Below are 19126 nucleotides of genomic sequence, written 5' to 3'. Positions count from 1 at the left end.
CCTACTTTTTATATGCATATATATATATATATATATATATATATATAACTTCTTCAAGGAAATTATTCTTCTTTAGTTGAGAAATCACTATGATGTTATATAAAAAGAATTTGTCTAATCTTCGGAAGGTCTAAGTATTGGTCACATAGTCAGTAAATAGTAGTTTACTAAGTCTTTTAAACTATGTGAGGCATTTTTTTTTCCTGTTAAAAATGCATACTTACATGAGACAGCTTTTGCTGTGGCAATGCATCCTCCTGCTATTGCAAGTCTCTGGGCTGCAGCGGCTTTGCTGGGCTCATCTGAGATTGGGAGGCTCTGCTTCATGCCACCTGCCCTCTCTTTCTGGAATGAAGGCAGCAGGGAGAGCCACTCTCTGGAGCGTGCTGTCCTAAGGAGGGCGAGTGAAGCTCTGGGGGCAATGCTTCTGAAAGCCTCTGCTCACAACCGGCACACCGACACTGTACACACTCCGTTGATGCAGGCAAGTCATGTGGTCAGACTGAAACTCTGAGGTTGGTGATACGCTGCACTGAGCCTGCTGAAAGGAGGGAAACTGATGAAAGCAATAATTCACTATCTCTTGCTACCTCATTGAGTTTTTGAGTGCATTAAATGTGTTTACTAGATTTTTTTTTTTGGTGAACGGTAAAGATTTAAGCGTAAGTATTAGCATGAGAAATACAAAGGAGCAACGTTAGCCAATGGGACATTATTATAGACATGAGTAATAGGTTAAAGAAAGCCAAGAGGCAGGGAAAGAACAACTAAAAAGATATAATAATTAAACTTACTGGAATTAAAAGAATAAAAGAAGAAATAATCTAGCTTGCAGCAGTCTGATGAAGAATTTTAAATATGAAGGACAGACTTTATCACAAAGGTTATCTTGTATGGCCTAGGTTGGCACTGAGTTTTACTAAAGTAATACTGGTGAATTATTTCTGTTTAGGAAATATTATGTTATGTATATATTAAAGAAGAAATAATGATACTATAATAACAATGAAAATATTCAAAATGAATTATCTTCATAAACTTTGGAAAACGTTTATGAATATATATATGATAATATTTCCAAAATACAAATAATTACATATATATAATTTTTTTTTTGGTGGTTATTTGACTATGTTTATTTGCCAGATTTCAAGATTGAGCCACATGGGTGATTGCTTTATAACGGTTACATCTGAAACAAATACACTGTGATTCTCAGGGGAAGTTAAAAAACTGAGTTGTAGGTGGAGATTTTCCTAGAGGTGAAAATTTCCCCTATTGGTGCCCTTGTACTAACTTAAGCTCTCCACTTCTTTGAGTTCCATATGCCATCCTTGGCCAAATTATTCCATGCTGTAAACGTGTACACAGATGATCAAATAAAGCAAGTATTACTGGTTTGCATTTTGCCTCTGGTTTACAGAAAAGATGTTCTATAAGATGATTTTAGCCCAAATGTTCTTCATACCACAGTGAACACGTGCATTTTGGGGCACTAGCGTATCCATTTTAGTATCAGGACACAGGCACACAGGCATTTCAAATAAATGATTTCCACTCATGTCCAAGGGGTGAAGAGAACAAAAATGAGATGATATGGCTTAGTTAAGATACAAACTGTAGGTTTTGTATCGAATTAGTTGCAATATATTCTAACAATCATACATGAGAAGAATTGTTTTTGTTGTCAAAACTTTAGATGTATTTGTAGGTTTAATAATTTTTATTTTTGAATAAGCAGGGAAGAAGCACTGTGTAATTGTGAGCCTAGTGAGCACGCCAATTTAATCTTAGATTTTTCTGACTCAGCCTCTAGGTAAGTAGTGACTTCTACTGTACACATATGCTCTAGTGCACTGGATCGTTGTGCCATCAATTATCTATTCTACCTCTTTTCTGGTGGTTTCTTTATCTGGGAGCATAGAAATAAACAAGTTTCTATGATTGATAAGGGGGGAGAAAACCCTCCCTCAAATCTGTGTTTTTTTCCCTAACATCGTATGATTCTTGAATGATCAATCTGCTTCCTTGTGGGCTCTATTTTTTTAATCTTCCATTCCTTTCTCAATCCATCGCAATGCAATCTATATTTCCCCCCTCTGTCATTTCATTTAAATTATTTGGATGAAAGCTAGTAGTGATTTCCTAATATTAAATGCAAATGAAAACTTCTAGTTCTGATTTTACTTTGACCCCTCTGATATTTGACACTTTGAGACACTTTTCCTTGAACTCTCCCTTCCTGTGACTGGAGTATCTATCTAATCCTGAGTGCTCCATCCACCTCAAAGACCACTCTGTCTTCTTTTTTATTGAGTGTTCTCTGTCATCCCTTCATGATATGGTGTCCTTTAAAGATTTTTCCTCCTCAGATTTTTTATAAATTTTATGCATTCTCATGTGTATTCTGGATCTAACCAGAATATACCAGATGATATACCCAGTCTGAATCTGTTTCTGAACTCCTTATTAATTTCTCTCTCTACTTGTCCATTCCAATTAATGAACATAACCTCCAACTTGATGAATTCAAAAGGAATTCGGTATTATCAACATTCCTCTCTCCTCTTCTCTTATGTTTTATATCTCAGTTAATGTTGATGTTTAGAAGGACCTCAGTCCAACACATTAATAGAAGTAGTATATAATTTTGGCCTTAACATATAGTATGGCTAAGATTATTTTTATTCATCATATTGTAAAGCCAATGGAAGCAGAGTGAAATTAACATAGCTTTTGATGAAGAAATATCAATTTTCCATTTGGATGATATACTTAAAACTTTTGAAAGGGTGATTATGTGCATTTTTCAAAGTGACGTTATGCCTGGAAAGATGTCAGTTGTATCAACATGAGAATGGAAATGTTATTTATTCTTTGAATTTATGTTTTAGCACCTAATGCATTGTCAATTATGATGGCCACTAATGGAATTCATTAACTTTTAGCAGCATTAGAAAATATATTTGTAGTACTTTATATGATATAAAACAACTTCACTCATATATGTTTCCTTGGACCTAAAACAATTAAACAGGTTTTACCTAACAAATACAAAGAACCACATAATATGAGAAAAAAATTACCAGCTTTCATGGCATTAGTGTAGCAAAACAGACTTTAGGAGTTCAATCAGAATGGTACAAGTTAGTCTTGGCTTTGGCCTATGACACTGAAATTCATGGTTATGGGGTGATGAAGGAGATAACTGGTCAATTAAATAACAAAATTAAGAAATAAGATGATAAGATAGATTAGAAATGAGCAGGGGCAAAGAAAAGGAGGTTTATTAAAGTCTTTGAAAGGCAGAAAAAATTATCTTAAATCTTCATGAAATAATAATTTTCTAATATGCCCTAAAAAGAGAAGTATGACCTTTGTTTTGCCTTCTATGTTAAAATTTTATTTTTAAACCTGCTCCCGTTATTATAAATAGGCCATTTTAGATTAAGTTCTACTTACCCATAGAATACAGAATACTAATAAGCTAATTTGTGCCTTGTGAAATACATCTTAGCTTAAGCAAAATTGAATTATTAAAATCACTTAAAACTAAGAAAACACACCAACTATGAGGTTTTGGGTGAAGCAACTCCTGGACCTTCATACATTCTTAGGCAGTAGAAAAAGACATGTTGGCCTTGCAATATTTATCAGAATTATTCCTTCACTACAGTGCAGTATAAAGGAACAATATGCTTAAATATAGCTGTCAACTTAAAAGTGTATGCAGGAAATTTGTATTGTCTTTTGTTCCCTGGACTTCATAGGCTGTCCGCTTGTGTCTATGGAGGGTCATTATTTTCAACAGCCTGTTGAATTGTTCATGATTTCTGGGAAACATGCTGTGCTGTAATGTGGCAATTCTGACTGTCATTTCTCTCCCCATGGGGGTCACTCTGAAATGACCACTCGTGCCAAGAACACAAGGAAAGGATAAAAGTCCATGAGCAGCTGGGTAACTTTATCACCTATTAATCCCCCAAGATTTAATTTTCAGCTCAGGAGATTATTCTCAGGTTTTTGTCTTTGAATTGTAACCTGAAGAGCATGTCTCAGTTTAAGGCAATTGTTCACAAAAGCAAATTCAAAACTGGGTATCATTTTAGATTGCCAGACAACAAGTACATTTCTAAATAATGAGAAACAGTCATAGCTTTATGTTGGCATTTTCCCAAAACCCATAGTTCTACTGGTCTTCATGAAATATTTCATATGAGTAACAAAGTATTATAAAAAGAACAGATATTTTTAATTATGATTCTTTATTAAGAAGAATTTTGATAATTAATTATTTTACTTTATTCATATGTTCTTGCTGTTGTGTTATGAATTTTCCCCCTCTTCACTCTAAAAGTAATTCATACCTTACAAAGATATTTTGGAAACTTAAAAAAAAAGTTACTCTCTCAAATTATTTGGTGTTTTGAATTTCATTTTAGTGTCTCTTTCTCACTGTTTACACACACACATACACACACATACACATACACACATACACCTTAAACACACAAATGAACACATCCCATTTATTTATATCTAGATAGATAAATAAATATTGACACATTATAAATAAAACAGAATTGTTACACTAAAATATGATATGTCCTATATTTTCCACTTATGCTATATTAATACGTTCTCTACATTATCATAGAAACAAAAACAATATCCAGTCATTCTCTGAATTGGTAAAATCTAGATTTCCTGACATTCCATTAAAAATTGGCTATTTGCCTTTGCTTTGTTGATATGAAAAAAGCTAGATTATTTTCAGTTTTTCATAATGTATATAATACTTTTATTCTTACTGAGTTCTTAAAGACTATTCTTTTTTTTTTTTTTTGACTGAAGGTGTATTGCTACTTAAAGACTATTCTTACAAGTGGAAATTTCTGTATCTTAGTTTATGAATATTATATAGCAACTAATAATATTTGATATTAAATTTTTACTCTTATCATCAATATATAAGAATACTATTTTTATTTTGCTGTTAGTAGCATTGGGTATCCACCCCAAAGTATTTCTGAATGAAAAAGGTAAAAATAATATCTTAATATTTAACATTTATAATGATGCTATTACCAAAGAGAATAAATATATTCCATATTTTTAAATTTTTGTATTTATTTTTTAATTAGAATTTATTTTTGTTGCTCATTTATATATTGGAATCTTAGCAATTCTTTTAGCAGTTTGTATGCTCTCTCTGTTTTTTCTTCTATAGATAAAGATCATAATCCCTGGGATCAATGAACTGAATTTGTAAAATTTCTTTATGTGACAATGATACCTTTTGATTTTTTTCATTTACTGCAAATATATTCTTCATTGCTTTAGGTCATTTAGACATAATTTTCATAATAAATTAGAATGATTTTAGTTGTTTAAGGCTGTTAAAATATGTTACTAGTTTTTAAAAATATTTCCTATTGCTTATAAATTTAGAATCCTTTCTCTTCTATACAGATTTTCTCACTATCCATTTTGCTGTATATATCTCTATTACATATATTTGTGGTTTGATTTGCATATGTTTAACTTTGTAATTCATCTGATATTTATTTTAGCCTTTACAGTGGGAAATATTTTGAATTTTTTTCATTTTCAGTCTAATTTTCTCAACATTTTGGTGATTCGTTTTAAATTTTATTTATATATGCTAGAATGAATTTTTTTTAATTGTTTTAGAGATTAGGCCATGATGAAAAATTTCCTGAATTAAAATCTCTCCATCATTTTTTGTTTGGAGACTAGATTTTTTTATAGCTTTGTCTCATTTTCCTCATCTATAAAAAGGTGAGGATAATAATAAAAATGGTAGAACCTAATCAAATAGTTCTCTGAAGGATTGAGTTAATTCATGTTTAACAATTAGCCTGTAACCAGGCTGTTCTTGTTACTTACATTGCTTTGATGAAATGTTTTACTTGATTTTTTTACTTGATAAAATATTTTAAGGATTTTATAGTTGTATGTCTTCTACAAGGTATTGGTTAAATATAATCCTTTAACTGAACATGCAAAAGATTCAAAAATTTATTGAATGCAGGTCACAGTCAGCCACAAAGAAGAAAACCAGCCCCAAAGGACCCAGTATTAGAAAACAGGATCATAGATAATTAATTGTTCTGCTCTCCTTGCCTCTCTACTCCTGTGGTACCACTCCTTTTCCTAAGAAATACTGCCCACAACAGGGAAGAGACCCTTATAAACTCTCCCATCTCTCTATCTATCCATGCCATTCCTCTATCTGTCCATCCATTCACCTTTGTGTGTGTGTGTGTGTGTGTGTGTGTGTACGCGTGTATGTGTGTATATACTCTACTTTGTAAATCTGCATCCCTGGCTTCACCTGACTTAATCAGAATTGTGAATTTTGTTTGAGCTGGGCGAAACTTTTTTTTTATTCTGGGAATTTTATGGCTAGGAAGAAAGGGACAGGCAAAAAGGATTAATTAGTACTGAAAGCTAATATGTATCAACTAAGCACCACAATGACAAAGAGGATGGCTTCCTGTTAATGTCTGAACCCAATTCTCTGAGTTGTCAAATTAAAGAAGTGAAATGATACCCTAGTGATAAACATGGCTAAAAGCAGTCTCGACTCAGAGTAAGTTCAATGTGAACAGAGAATGAGTTGTATTGTTTCAATAATAAATTATGACAAAAAAAGCTGTGTAGCTTAATGTGAAATAAATAAAACTGAATATAATTGCCTTTTGATGAAACCCAAACTTACTAATTTGTCACTTCCTTTGGCTCTCTTCCCCCCCCCCCCAAATTGGGTAATTATTAAATAATGAATAGAAAAGGCTTAGAAATAAAAATTGCAATTCTCAATGTAATGTCTAGGAAGATAACTGTCAATAATAGTTATGGTATATATCTTTATGGGGAAATTATTCAAATATATTTTTAAAAACAACTTTAGGAAATCAAGTTATTATAACAAAGAAGCTAATATTTTTATTTCTATTAAATTAATTTTATTAGTAAAGATTTGTAAATGCAGCAAACACTGACACTTCATTTCTATGAAATTCTATTCGTTAATACATTATATGTGTATGTATAGATATACAAATACTATGAAAGTTAAAAAGTAAGAATATTGTTTAAATAGTAATATGTGTCACTAAGATGTCTTTGTTTTTTTCCCCTTTGCTGCATATCTCATGCATCTTCATATCCACACCCAACAGCACAATACACCCATCAGATTAAGGGCTCAATAATTAACATATTGAATAAAGCATATTACTGGTAATTATATTTGTGTTTAATGACAATTTTTAAGAAATTTCTTTTTCCTAATTTTTTCATATATTACAGTAAATTCAGTGGTCTCCAACCTTTTTGGAACCAGGGACCGTTTTCATGGAAGACAATTTTTCCATAGATGGGGGTGGAGGAGTTGGTTTCAGGATGATTCAAGTACATTACATTTATTGTGCACTTTATTTCTATTATTATTACATTGTAATATATAATGAAATAATTATACAACTCACCATTGGTTGGGGACCTCTGGTAAATTGATTCTGTCAGAACATTTATTAATTGGTAGGGTTTAATCCACAGCTGTTTTTGAATTTTGGCATGTTCTCTTTACTTATGATACATATTCTAAATCACACAGAATATATTTGCACATTTATTTTGTATTCTTTTCCTGATTTTTTTTCTTTCCTTGATGCTCTCATAATAAAATGTCTTCAAATTTATGAATGCATTTCCTTTGCAGAAAGCAGATGCATTTGGTAAATTGTTATTTAAATTGCCTGTTATTTGGGAATATTTGGGTAATACTAATTCAAATTTTTTTATTAATTTAGGTTTAGGCCTTTTCAATTTATAATTATATAAGCCACTATCATAGATCAAAGTGATTTTTTCTTCCAGTTCAACTTTATTTAATTTTTGTAGTTTTTTTTTTGTTTGTTTGTTTTTTTTTTACTACCCCTGTCCTTTAAAAGCTGGTATTCCTTAAGCTTCTTTGTAGGTAAAAATCTCAGTACTCACATGGCTTTAATTACAATCTGTTTCTTTATATCACCTAAGTCACATTTTGGCCTGAATGGCTTTCTGAAAAGGTATGCTTCTATTCCAACTGGATGTTGCATGTTATTATTAGATGTCCTATTAGAAATTCTATTAACAACCAGACTTGTTCCAAATGGAACCCAACCCTCACTACCGGTATATACCTTGGTATATAGTGTATATCAAGTATACACCATGCTGTTCCAAACAGAACCCAACCTTCCCAACAGACACAGGCTAGAAGAAAGGTTGTCCTGGACTCCGTGCTTTAGAGGGCTCCTCTCTGGCCACCTTTAGGTGGCAACTCCCTCAAAGGGTCAAAAGTTGGAAGGGCTACTGGATGTACTTTCTTGGAGCTTAGATCTCACTTCTGATCCACACTTCATGTCCAGGGCCTCACAATTCTTTCTCAGGCCTATTTGGACATCTTCTCATGGTCTGCCCTTCTGCCTGTGGTCCTCACCTACTGTTATGCTTGCTTTCTTGCATTAGGGCAGGTTTCCCCGAGCAACAGAGCCAATAGGATGTATATATACATACATATACGTGTGTGTGTATATATATATATGTTTTAAGACATTGGTTCAACTGATGATGGAGGCTGGCAAGTTCAAAATCTGCAGGCTGGAGATCCAGGGAAGGACCAAATGAAGTTCAAATGCAGTCTGACAGTTTGCTGGCAGAATTTCTTCTTGCCTGACAGGGTCAATCTTTGTTGTACTCAACACTTCACTGATTGGATGAGGCCCACCCAGATTAGGGAGGCAAACTGCTTTACTCGAAGTCCATTGACTTAAATGTCAATCTTATTCAAAATTACCCTCATAGACACACCAGAATAACATTTGACCAAATATCTGGGCTCCTTGGCTCTGCTGAGTTGACACATAAAATTAACCATCATGTAAGCTTCTGCTCCTGAGGGGTGGTAGTCAAGAAGTGTCTATTTCCAAGGGATGTGGACATGCAGGATGAGCATGGGTTTGGAAGAGAAGACAGTAGAGACCAGCTCTTCTTACTCGTATGCTTCCTTCCAATGCAAAACTTTGGGGAGTCCAAGAATTCTAGATTTGAAGCTACCATCCAGGTTATTAAGAGGGAGGAGGTTAAAGCACCTTTTATTCAATTATCTGTTGCTTGCTTTGAAAGAAGACCTACCTTCATACTGAATCCCACTTATGTTTAGGACGGGATACCTCCTCCCTCATCACCACGAAGATCTTTCTCCTCTTATGTTCTATTTATTCTCAGTGAATGGCACAAACACACATCTAGTTCAAGATTTTTTATTTTTATTTCCTTCTCCTTTCTTTTATCTCTTAAATCCACTGCATTATGAATTCTTGTCAGTTATACCTCCCAGATACCCTTTGTGTCTCCTCCCTCCTCTTTTTCCTCGCAAGCAAACACTACTCTAGACTTCCTCTCTCACCTCCACCCCTGCATTCAGTCTGTACCAGTCTTATCCATTTTCCAATATTGAAGCTGAAGCTTCAAAACAAACAGACCTAATCTGATCTTGGAAAGCTTAAAACCTTTCCATGGTTTCTCATTTTATTCAGGTTAAAGTTCATGCTTTTATCTTGATAGACAGGGAACTTTATGAAATGGCCCATGCCTACTTTTCTAGGCTTAGCTCTTGTCCAATTTACCCACATTACATAAAATAATGTATTTCTTTTGGTTCTTGGGGTTTTTTTTCCTCTAAACTTTTGTTTTTTCACAGGCTGTTCCATCTATCTAACTAATTCCTACTTATTATCCAGTTCCCAACTTAAAAGTACTTTCTCCAGGAAGATTTTCCTGAACTCTCAAACTTGTACCAGTTGCTTCATAAGGGCCTGCATTTTATCATAATGCTTATTAGGCATTAATTATCTGTTCCCTCTCCCCTAAGACTGTGGAGGTTGTGCCTGTATTGTTCAATTTTCTGTCCATAGTGGCTAACACATTGGTTGGCACATAGTAAGAACAAAAGAAATATTATGGGTGAAACAAAAAACAGAATTTATATGCATTTTGACATTTTTGAAGCTATTAAACATGGACATTATATGCAATTCATAGATGTTTTGCTTTGAAGATATAATTAAAATATTATTTTGATGTTCCACATTCTGTTCGCACTCAGTAAAATTTAATGTTGTTCAGTTTTGAAGTGTTTGTTTGTTTACTCAAGAGTTGACTACAAAAAGTAATACTGCCCCAAGAAATCCTAGAAGTAGGCTTTATGTTTTACAGGGCTTGTTCTGGTCATAATCTTACAGTCCCTCAACTCATGGGCAAGGAGTTTATGGAAACAAAAGGTGGGAGCACATGGATTCTGCACTTTCTCTTGGCATAACAGTCCAGCATGGAAGCATGGGATTTCTTGCTTAAATGGCTCCCAGCTGCTTCTAGAACATATTTGAGATGGTTTCTGTCTTGTCCTCCTAAAGGTAGACTGCATGGCCACTGTCCACAGCCAGCTTACAGAAGGCCCAAGGCATGACTCTTAAGGAAAACTGATGGAACTGATGCCTTTGGACTGTCTGCACATATAGATTCAAGCTCCTTTTGATGAAGGACAGAGCCAAGGGCAGGGAAAGAAGAGTGTTTGGGGGGTGCAGATCCAGGGACCTGGAGCTGGTATAGCTTGTTCTCTCTGTACCAACATGTAGCAGATAATTAAAAATTTATGTTTGTCAAGGTAGGAGGTTAGAACATATTTTATTTAATGAATTTTTCAGATGTTTTAGCAACTTGAAGAATTGATTTATAAATTTTAAATATTTTGCTATATTTAATATTTGATATATTGGTGTGTGGACTCTTCAAATATCAGGGGTGAGTCTGATAGAAAGTGATCAAAATTGTGAGCTTGCATATGAATGCAATTTAGTGTAATCTTTCTCTGATATATTATGGGATTTCCAGAAAAGATCCTGTAGAACTAAATTAATATCAAAACTAGGACTTCATTCATGTAAGTGTAACTACAGACCCTCTTACAAATTTATACCATGCCATAAAATACAGTTAATTCTTGGGGCTGCTGCTATTTTTACAGGTTTAGAATATCAGATATATTTTCACATTTAGCCTTAGTGTCTTCTCTCTTAAGATCTATTATAGAATTTTTTATCATCTCAAAATCTCTTTTCTTTAATTAACAGAAAGATAAAATGTCTCTCTCAAGAAAGAGTAAGAACTACCCCTTTGAAATACAGTTTTGTTTAGCTTATAGGGTCAGAATCCTTTTTCTATATTATATATCTCAAATGATATCTTCAACTATGGCAATGTGGGTGCTTTAGAAGAAAAATGCAATGTATTAACCTTTCAGGTAACAATGGCCAATGCTAAAGCATAATCCTGCAGTTATTCATGTCTTATTTGCTAAAGAACATTCTTCCCCAAAAGATTGAACATATGTTAATGATTTAAGTTTCTAAAACTTATAACAAGATCTTTCTCCATGCACAAAGCTGCCAAGACTTTACCTAGCATTTCTGTAAGATCAATTCTTCAAATACCTCATCCCATAATTTAGATACAAAGACATTGTAAGAATAAGAACAAAGGTTCGTTTAAGCATATAGCTTTCAGTTAAACATGTTCTTTTAATCTTCATGAAAGCCATCTCTTAAGTTAGCCATAATGGTAAAATCCTTAAGGGGAAGAAATATCCTGAAATGGCAAATTCCATTTGCAGAGGTCAGATGTAGATGGGAAAAGATACTTGGCTGCTTGCTTTTTCTTTATACTTTTCATACATTTTTACCCTGTCCAAGCCCTAAGAAGTAAACTTCTGCTCTATTCTCACCACCATGTAAGAAAACAAGTCATTTCACTACTTCTTCCTTAACAAGTATGAAAGCTTAAATAATTTTTAGTGGCTTAGAAATAAAGCAATGGTTTCCCCTTAGGCATCCCAGAACCTACATTTATAATTGTTCATGTAATCTCATTAGCTTGGGGTCAAAATTTATTAAATTGCACTGTGTTAACTAAAACAACAGGAGATAGCCCTCTCTGGGTTTCTTTGATGATGGACCAATGATTGACTGCCAACATGATTTATAGCAAAATGAAATAGAAAATCATTGGTTCCTATAAGTCAAGTACTGCCATCAGAACATCTCAATGTGTGGCATTGGCTACGATGAACATTTTCACTAACAATGTGTCTGTTTCGAACTAAGACATTCATTGGCCTCAGAGCAACTGCTGAATAAAAATTCAATGAGAGTTATGTTTATAGTAAAGACATTATTGTTTCTTACTTGAATTTTAAACTTCTCTTTCCCTCCCTGCTATCTCAATATATTATGGGAAAGAAGATCAAGAATGCAACCAAACCTAGCCCAAATCATTTTAAGTATAATATCTATCTCTTGAGTTAATTTAATTTCCAAAAAGAATTATTCACAAGTCAATCTGTTTTCCCCATCCATTCATTCTCTCAAGTATCTATTCATCCCCCCTAGTAACCATTTATTGCCCCTAAACAGAATTACCTATATTCCTCATCTCCTACCCTAAAATGAGGATACAGAAATTTGTGGATCCCATTGGGGCATTGAGTTATCACTCTAGGTTTCTCCCCATGTGCATGGTAAATAAATCTCTTTCTTTTATTAATCTGCCTTATTGTGAGTTGATTTTTTGTAGTGAAACTTCCAGGGAAAAGGAGACATTTCCCCTCTCTGCCACAAAGAAAATCGTCACATTTGGGGCATTATTTTAAAGGCAGAGCTGGCCATATTTTCAGGTGGATTGGATGTGAAATATAAGAAAAAAAAAAGAGAGAAATCAGGAAGACCCTTTTGATTCCATGCAAGTTGATGAACAGTAGTAGCATCATTTAAAATAACTGGGAGAGGGGCAGAAGAGATCAAACTATGGCTCTTTGCTAATGATATGATCTTATATCTAGAAAACACCAAAGATTCTTCCGTGAGACTACTGGAATTGATAAACAAATTCAGCAAAGTCTCAGGTTACAATATCAATGTACAGAAATAGTAGCATTCCTATATGCCAACAATAGTCAAACTGAGAAGCAAATCAAAGACTCAATACCCTTCACAATAGCAACAAAGAAAATATAGTATGTAGGAATATATTTAACTGAGAAGGTAAAAGATCTCTACAGGGAGAACTACAAAACACTGAAGAAGGAACTAGCAGAGGACATAAACAGTTAGAAAACCATACCATGCTCATGGGTTGGCAGATTCAACATTGTTAAAATGTCTACACTACCCAAACAATTGGAATTTGAAGTTTAATATAACTAAATAGCATCAAAGATGATATAATTATGGATAAATTGAACACAATATGTACAGACAATATATATAAAAAACTACAGAACTCTGAGGAAAGAAATCAAAGAAGTTAAATATAAACACAGAGGTAGTGTTCATGGATTAGAAACTCAGTATTGTTAAAATGGCAATTCTTCTTAACTTGATGTATAGTTTCAATGTAATGCTTGTGAAAATTCTAGGAAGCTATTATGGACATCAAAATACTCATTCTAAATTTATATAAAAAGGCAAAATCCTAGAATAGCTAATACAATACTAAATAAAAACAATGTTGAATGATTTACCTAAGTGCTTTTAAGAATTACTGTTAAGTTACAATAATCAAAGACAGTATGATATTGGAACAGGATAAAAAAGCCTCCAAATAGACAAAAACAATATAATTAACTAATATTTGCCAAAGAACAAAAGACAATTCAGTGGAGAAAGGACAGTCTTTTCTACAAAGGGAGCTGGAACAATTGGATGTCTATATACAAAAGAATGAACCTAGACTCAGACCTTGCACCTTTATCAAACCTAACTAGAAATGGACCATAGATCTTAAAATACACCTAAACGTAAGATGCAAAACAATAAAACTTCTAGAAGAAAACATAGGGGAAAACCTATTGAACCTCCTGTGTGGTGAGGAGTTTTTACACACAAATTTTAAAGTATAATCCATAAAGGAAAAAAAACTGATAAGGTGGACTTTATTAAAACTATAAACTTCTGTGAAGAACACTGTTAAAAGAATGAAAAGACAAGCCACAGACTTCAAGAAAATATTTTCAAAGCACATATACAATAAAGGGTTTGTATGTAATATATACAAAAAATTCTTAAAACTCACCAATAAGAAAACAAACCACCCAGTTAAAAATTGGGTAAATGATTTGAACAGACATCTCACCAAAGAAAAAACAGAGATGTCAAACAAGCATATGAAAATATGCTCAAAATTATTTGTTATCAGGTAATTGCAAATTAAACAACAATGAGATGCCACTCCATACCCATTAGTATGGATAAAATCCAAAAAGACTAACAATAGAAATGGCTGACAAGGTTGTGAAGCAACAGAAATTCTCATTCATTGCTGGTAGGAATGCAAATCAGTATGGTCACAAAAAAAACAATCTTCTTGAAAAAAGATTGGTAGTTTTTTACAAAGCTAAACTTAGTCTTACAATGGATGCCAGCAATCATGCTCCTTGGTATTTGCCCAACTAATATGAAAATTTATGTTTGTGCAAAAATCTGCACATGAATATTTATAGCAGCTTTATTCATAGTTGCCAAAAACTGGAAGCAACCAATTTGTTCTCAACAGGTGAGTTGATAAACACACTGGGGAACATATACAATGGAATATATTTAGTGATATTAAGCCACAGAAAGACATGGAGGAAATTTATATGCATATTGGTAAATAAAAGAAGCGAATGTAAAGGCTACGTAATCTGCAATTCCAATTTTATGACATACTTACAAAGGAAAAACTATGGAGATAATGAAAAGAGCTGTGGCTGCCAGGAACTTTGGGAGAGGTTGGGAAGATTTAATAGCTTAAATATAAAGGATTTTTTTTAAGTGATCAAACTATTCTGTATGATATTATACTGACAGATATATGACACTATGCATTTGTGAAAACCCACAGAACTTTATAACTCAAAGAGTGATGCTTAACATACACACATTTACAAAAATTCATTTGGGAGCTGGGAAATACCAGGGTAAAACGTAGAGTATACATGAAAATCTCTGATACATGAAATAATCTCACTGAAGGGGGTGGATGAAAAATTGCTGACCTAAGTAAATTTGGAAATGACTGGACTCTGTAAGACTAAAAGCAGAAGAAATTATGTATAAGCACTGTACGCTGGTTGATAAAGCTATTTTCCATGGGGCTACAGGTTAGAAATCCTGAACCTGCTTTACATGTATACTAGGATTAATTAAGTAAATGGTTGGAAGATGGTAGGAGCCAGAGTTTACGATGCTAGATTGAAAGGTTACAGAAAAATGATAGGAAGAGGCTAACCTGGTCCAGGTGGTAGTAGATTAGAGTGGAAGGCATCAGTATGAACTCATGTTTAGTTTGACGTAGATATAGATGTTTACATAGAGAAATATATACATATAAACATGGGTTAGTGTATGAACGTATTATCTCTTGCTTTGTTAGCTGAAAGGTCCTAGAAGCAACAAGACCCCAATAGCAATGAACACACTTAGTGCCCGATCTTGATTTCTAACATCATGTTCCAGTAAAAGGAAACAGGACTTCTTAGAGAAATGGTTCATTCTAGACCAAGGCAGAAAATATCCAAGATGATTCTGAAGCATTCCAGAAAGTAAGGAAGTAATGGGGAAAAAAACCCCACAGAAATAAAACAAAACACAAAACCATAATAAGAGTATGTCAAAGGGACACAAGAACCATCTGAAAGCTCCCAAATGGCCTAAGCTGGAACATCTTAAGCAACAAAATAAAAAAAAGTATCATTGGATCATAATCTAAAATACAAAATAAATATCTATGAGTTTGGACTGATATAAATAAGTATATAAATAAATAAATGGGGAAGAACAGTTAAATCTCCCATACAAAAAAATTCCAAAATTACTTATGGAGATACTCTGTCCTCAAAAAGACGGATGGAGCACAACTCCTACTCCTTAAGTACAGTTTATGCTTGGCGACTTTTTTCCAAGGAGTACAGTATGGAAAGGCGGGGTTTGTGGGGAAGTAACTTTACAGTGGAGCAACAAATGCTCCCTCAGCTGGTTGACCTCAGCAAGGTCAACATCCACAGTGATAAGTCATGTTGATAGCATGTACCCATGATATGATGTAATGAAAATAGCATTTCATCTCTGTGATCTTCCTCCCTCAAACCCATAACTCCAGTCTAATCATAAAAAAAATATATCAGACTGATGGACACAGTTGAGGAATATTATACGAAGTACTTGCTCAGTACTCCTCAAAACTGTCTAGGTCATTAAAGACAAAATAAGTCTGGGAGACAGCCACAGCCAAGATGAGTTTAAGGCAATGTGACAACGCAATGTAATATGGTAACCTGGAGCAGAAAAGGGATATTAGGTAAAATAAAAGGAAATATGAATAAATCATGGCCTTTAGTTAATAAAACTGTATCAAACTGCTTCATTAATTATAATGATATAACAGAGTAATGTAAAATGTTGTTTACAGGGGAAAGTGGGTGTGGGGCATACGAGAACTCTGTACCATCTAAGCAATTTTTCTGTAAATCTAAAACTGTTCTAAAATTTAAAAGATAATTTAAAATTGTCTATGTACTTTCTGATTATGCAAAATTTCACAGTACTAAAAATTAATATAAAAATTACTGTTTTTTGTTTGAATACTTGCATAAAGTTGCTAATATCCTGTACTTTGAACATACTTCACAATAAGGGAATTTATAATAAGGAGGAATTATAATAACTTAAAAACAACTTGAAAAAAATAAAATTTTTCTCTAGTTTCAATGTTACAAATGCTTTTCTCAAGATATTTTCAAGCGTTCTTCAAGGACACATAGCAAAAAACATCTTTATGTTCAAGAGTTTTCAATGGTTTTAGTGTAACCAACAACAGTAACAATGGCATAATAAAAACATCATTTTGAAGAAAAGGAAAGAAATTTATAAAGAATATGAGTTTTCTTCTATTTAATTTTCTATATTCTTCTCTGTATAACATACTAAAAGCTAAAAGATGTTGGATCTCTTACATAATTTTATATGAGTTTGCCATCTGAACATTTTTATTATTCTCACATAAAAATTTTGTTTATAACTTACTGAACCAGAAATATATTAGCTCTCCTTTGGCTAAAAACATCAAGATCCAGAAAAGTCAGAAATAGAACTGTTTTTTTGTAAAGTTATGGAATTATATAACCTTTACAAATAAAGTTCTTGTAACCATCAGTATGAAATGAACAACCAACCAACCACTAAGCTTCTGTCAGAGAGAATTAGTAAGAGCTGGAGGCCATTCTACTAAGTGAAGTATCACAAGAATGGAAAACCAAGCACCACAGGTACTCACCATCACATTGGTATTAAGTGATCAACACCTATGTGCACATATAGTAATAACATTCACTGGGTGTCAGGCAGATGTGGGGGGGAGCAGGGGATGGGTACATACCTAATATACACCTAATGGGTGCATTGAGCCCTATCTAGGGGATGGTCACACTTGAAGATCTGACTCAGGTGGGGCAAATGTGCAACCTAAACCGTTGTACCCCCATAATATGCGGAAGTGAAAAAAAAAGAATTACTGTAATCTGAGAAGTTCCATAATAAAATAAATAACTTCTTTCACCTCTAGGGAAAAAATATGTCAGATGATGAGCAAAATATTTTTTTCCAGAGAATAACTGACAACGGATTTAAAGGTAATTTTATTAAAGCAAAGGTAAATAAACTATTCGCAAATGATATTCTAGGCAGAATGAATGGCAGTGGCAAAATCACAGAAACAGGAAAACTTAAGCTACAAAAAACACGTGATGAGGATCTTAGAGCACCTGTATGGAAATAGGAAGGCATTGGGCTGGAAAATTAAAAGACCTTGAATCTGGGGTAATGTGTTTTTATTGCTGATTAGGTAATAAGTACCCATAAAGCTCTTGACCAAGAAAATTTTTTGAAATAATAATTGGTCAAAGAAGTGTGAGAAAAATTGGAATCAGAAAAAAAGAATGGGGAAATATCAGTAAGATAAAGGTAGCAATTTTTTTCTTTTTTGGAGACAGAGTCTCACTCTGTTGCCTGGGGTAGAGTGCCGTGGTGTCAGCCTAGCTCACAGCAACCTCAAACTCCTGGGCTCAAGGGATCCTCCTGCCTCAGCCTCCCAGGTAGCTGGGACTACAGACACACGCTACTGAGCCCTGCTAATTTTTTGTATTTTTAGTTGTTTAGCTAATTTCTTTCAATTTATAGTAGAGCTGGGATCTCACTCTTGCTCAGGCTGGCCTCAAACTCCTGAGCTCAAGTAGTAATTTTCTTTTCTTGGTTAAAATTTTGCACTGCTTTTCTGTTGCTCTTAAATTCAAAGTTTATTCATCCATCCACCCATTCATCCGGTCATTCAATTATTCAACAAATATGGATATAAGCAGAAGAGAGATGGAGAAACAGACAAAACAATCAAAAACATGTAGTCAGAAAATAGGGAAACAGGCAAGAGATTGGGTATCACAGAATCCTGGAGCAGAGGTAGTCTGAGGAGGTATTAATCAGAGTCATGGGAGAGAGTTGGAGGACACAAGTCAAGAACCAGACTTTCAATGTGGAGATTTTAAAGTCATCTGAAGACAGTCTTCTAGTGTTCACTGTTGTGAGAATGCTAAGTATAAAGCCAGAAAAAAAAACATGAGAAAGGGGTCAGCAGATGGTAAGAAAATGGAAATAGTGTTACTATAAAATGAAAACAAAACACCGTTTTTTTCAAGAAACGAACTTTGATCCCTTTTACTGCTTTTATGCAGGTTATTCAATCTTCTCCATTCTATCTCACAATCAGCTCATTGAGTTGGTGGGTCTAAAACAAGATTCATGTACAAGGTTTGTGTGCAAACCAACGTGATCAGAAATATTGTTATGGTTGACTTGGGTCCCCCTAAAGTTCATATGTTAAAGTCCTCCCAATGCTTAGTACCTCAGGATGTGACCTTATTTGGAAATAGCGTCATTACAGAGGTAACTAGGCAAGATGAGGTCATACT

General features: G+C 33.8%; 1 pseudogene; it reads left to right on the top strand.

Annotated features, from left to right (window-relative positions):
• The first annotated feature begins 247 nt into the window (after positions 1-247).
• LOC105862458 (BTB/POZ domain-containing protein KCTD17 pseudogene) overlaps positions 248-19126 on the top strand; it is a 41029-nt pseudogene continuing 22150 nt past the window's right edge.

This window comes from Microcebus murinus, chromosome 4 (assembly GCF_040939455.1).
Source record: "Microcebus murinus isolate Inina chromosome 4, M.murinus_Inina_mat1.0, whole genome shotgun sequence".
NCBI classification, from domain to species: Eukaryota; Metazoa; Chordata; class Mammalia; order Primates; family Cheirogaleidae; genus Microcebus; species Microcebus murinus.
The sequence above is the reverse complement of the archived record's forward strand: the minus strand, read 5'-3'. Positions and strand labels throughout refer to the sequence as shown.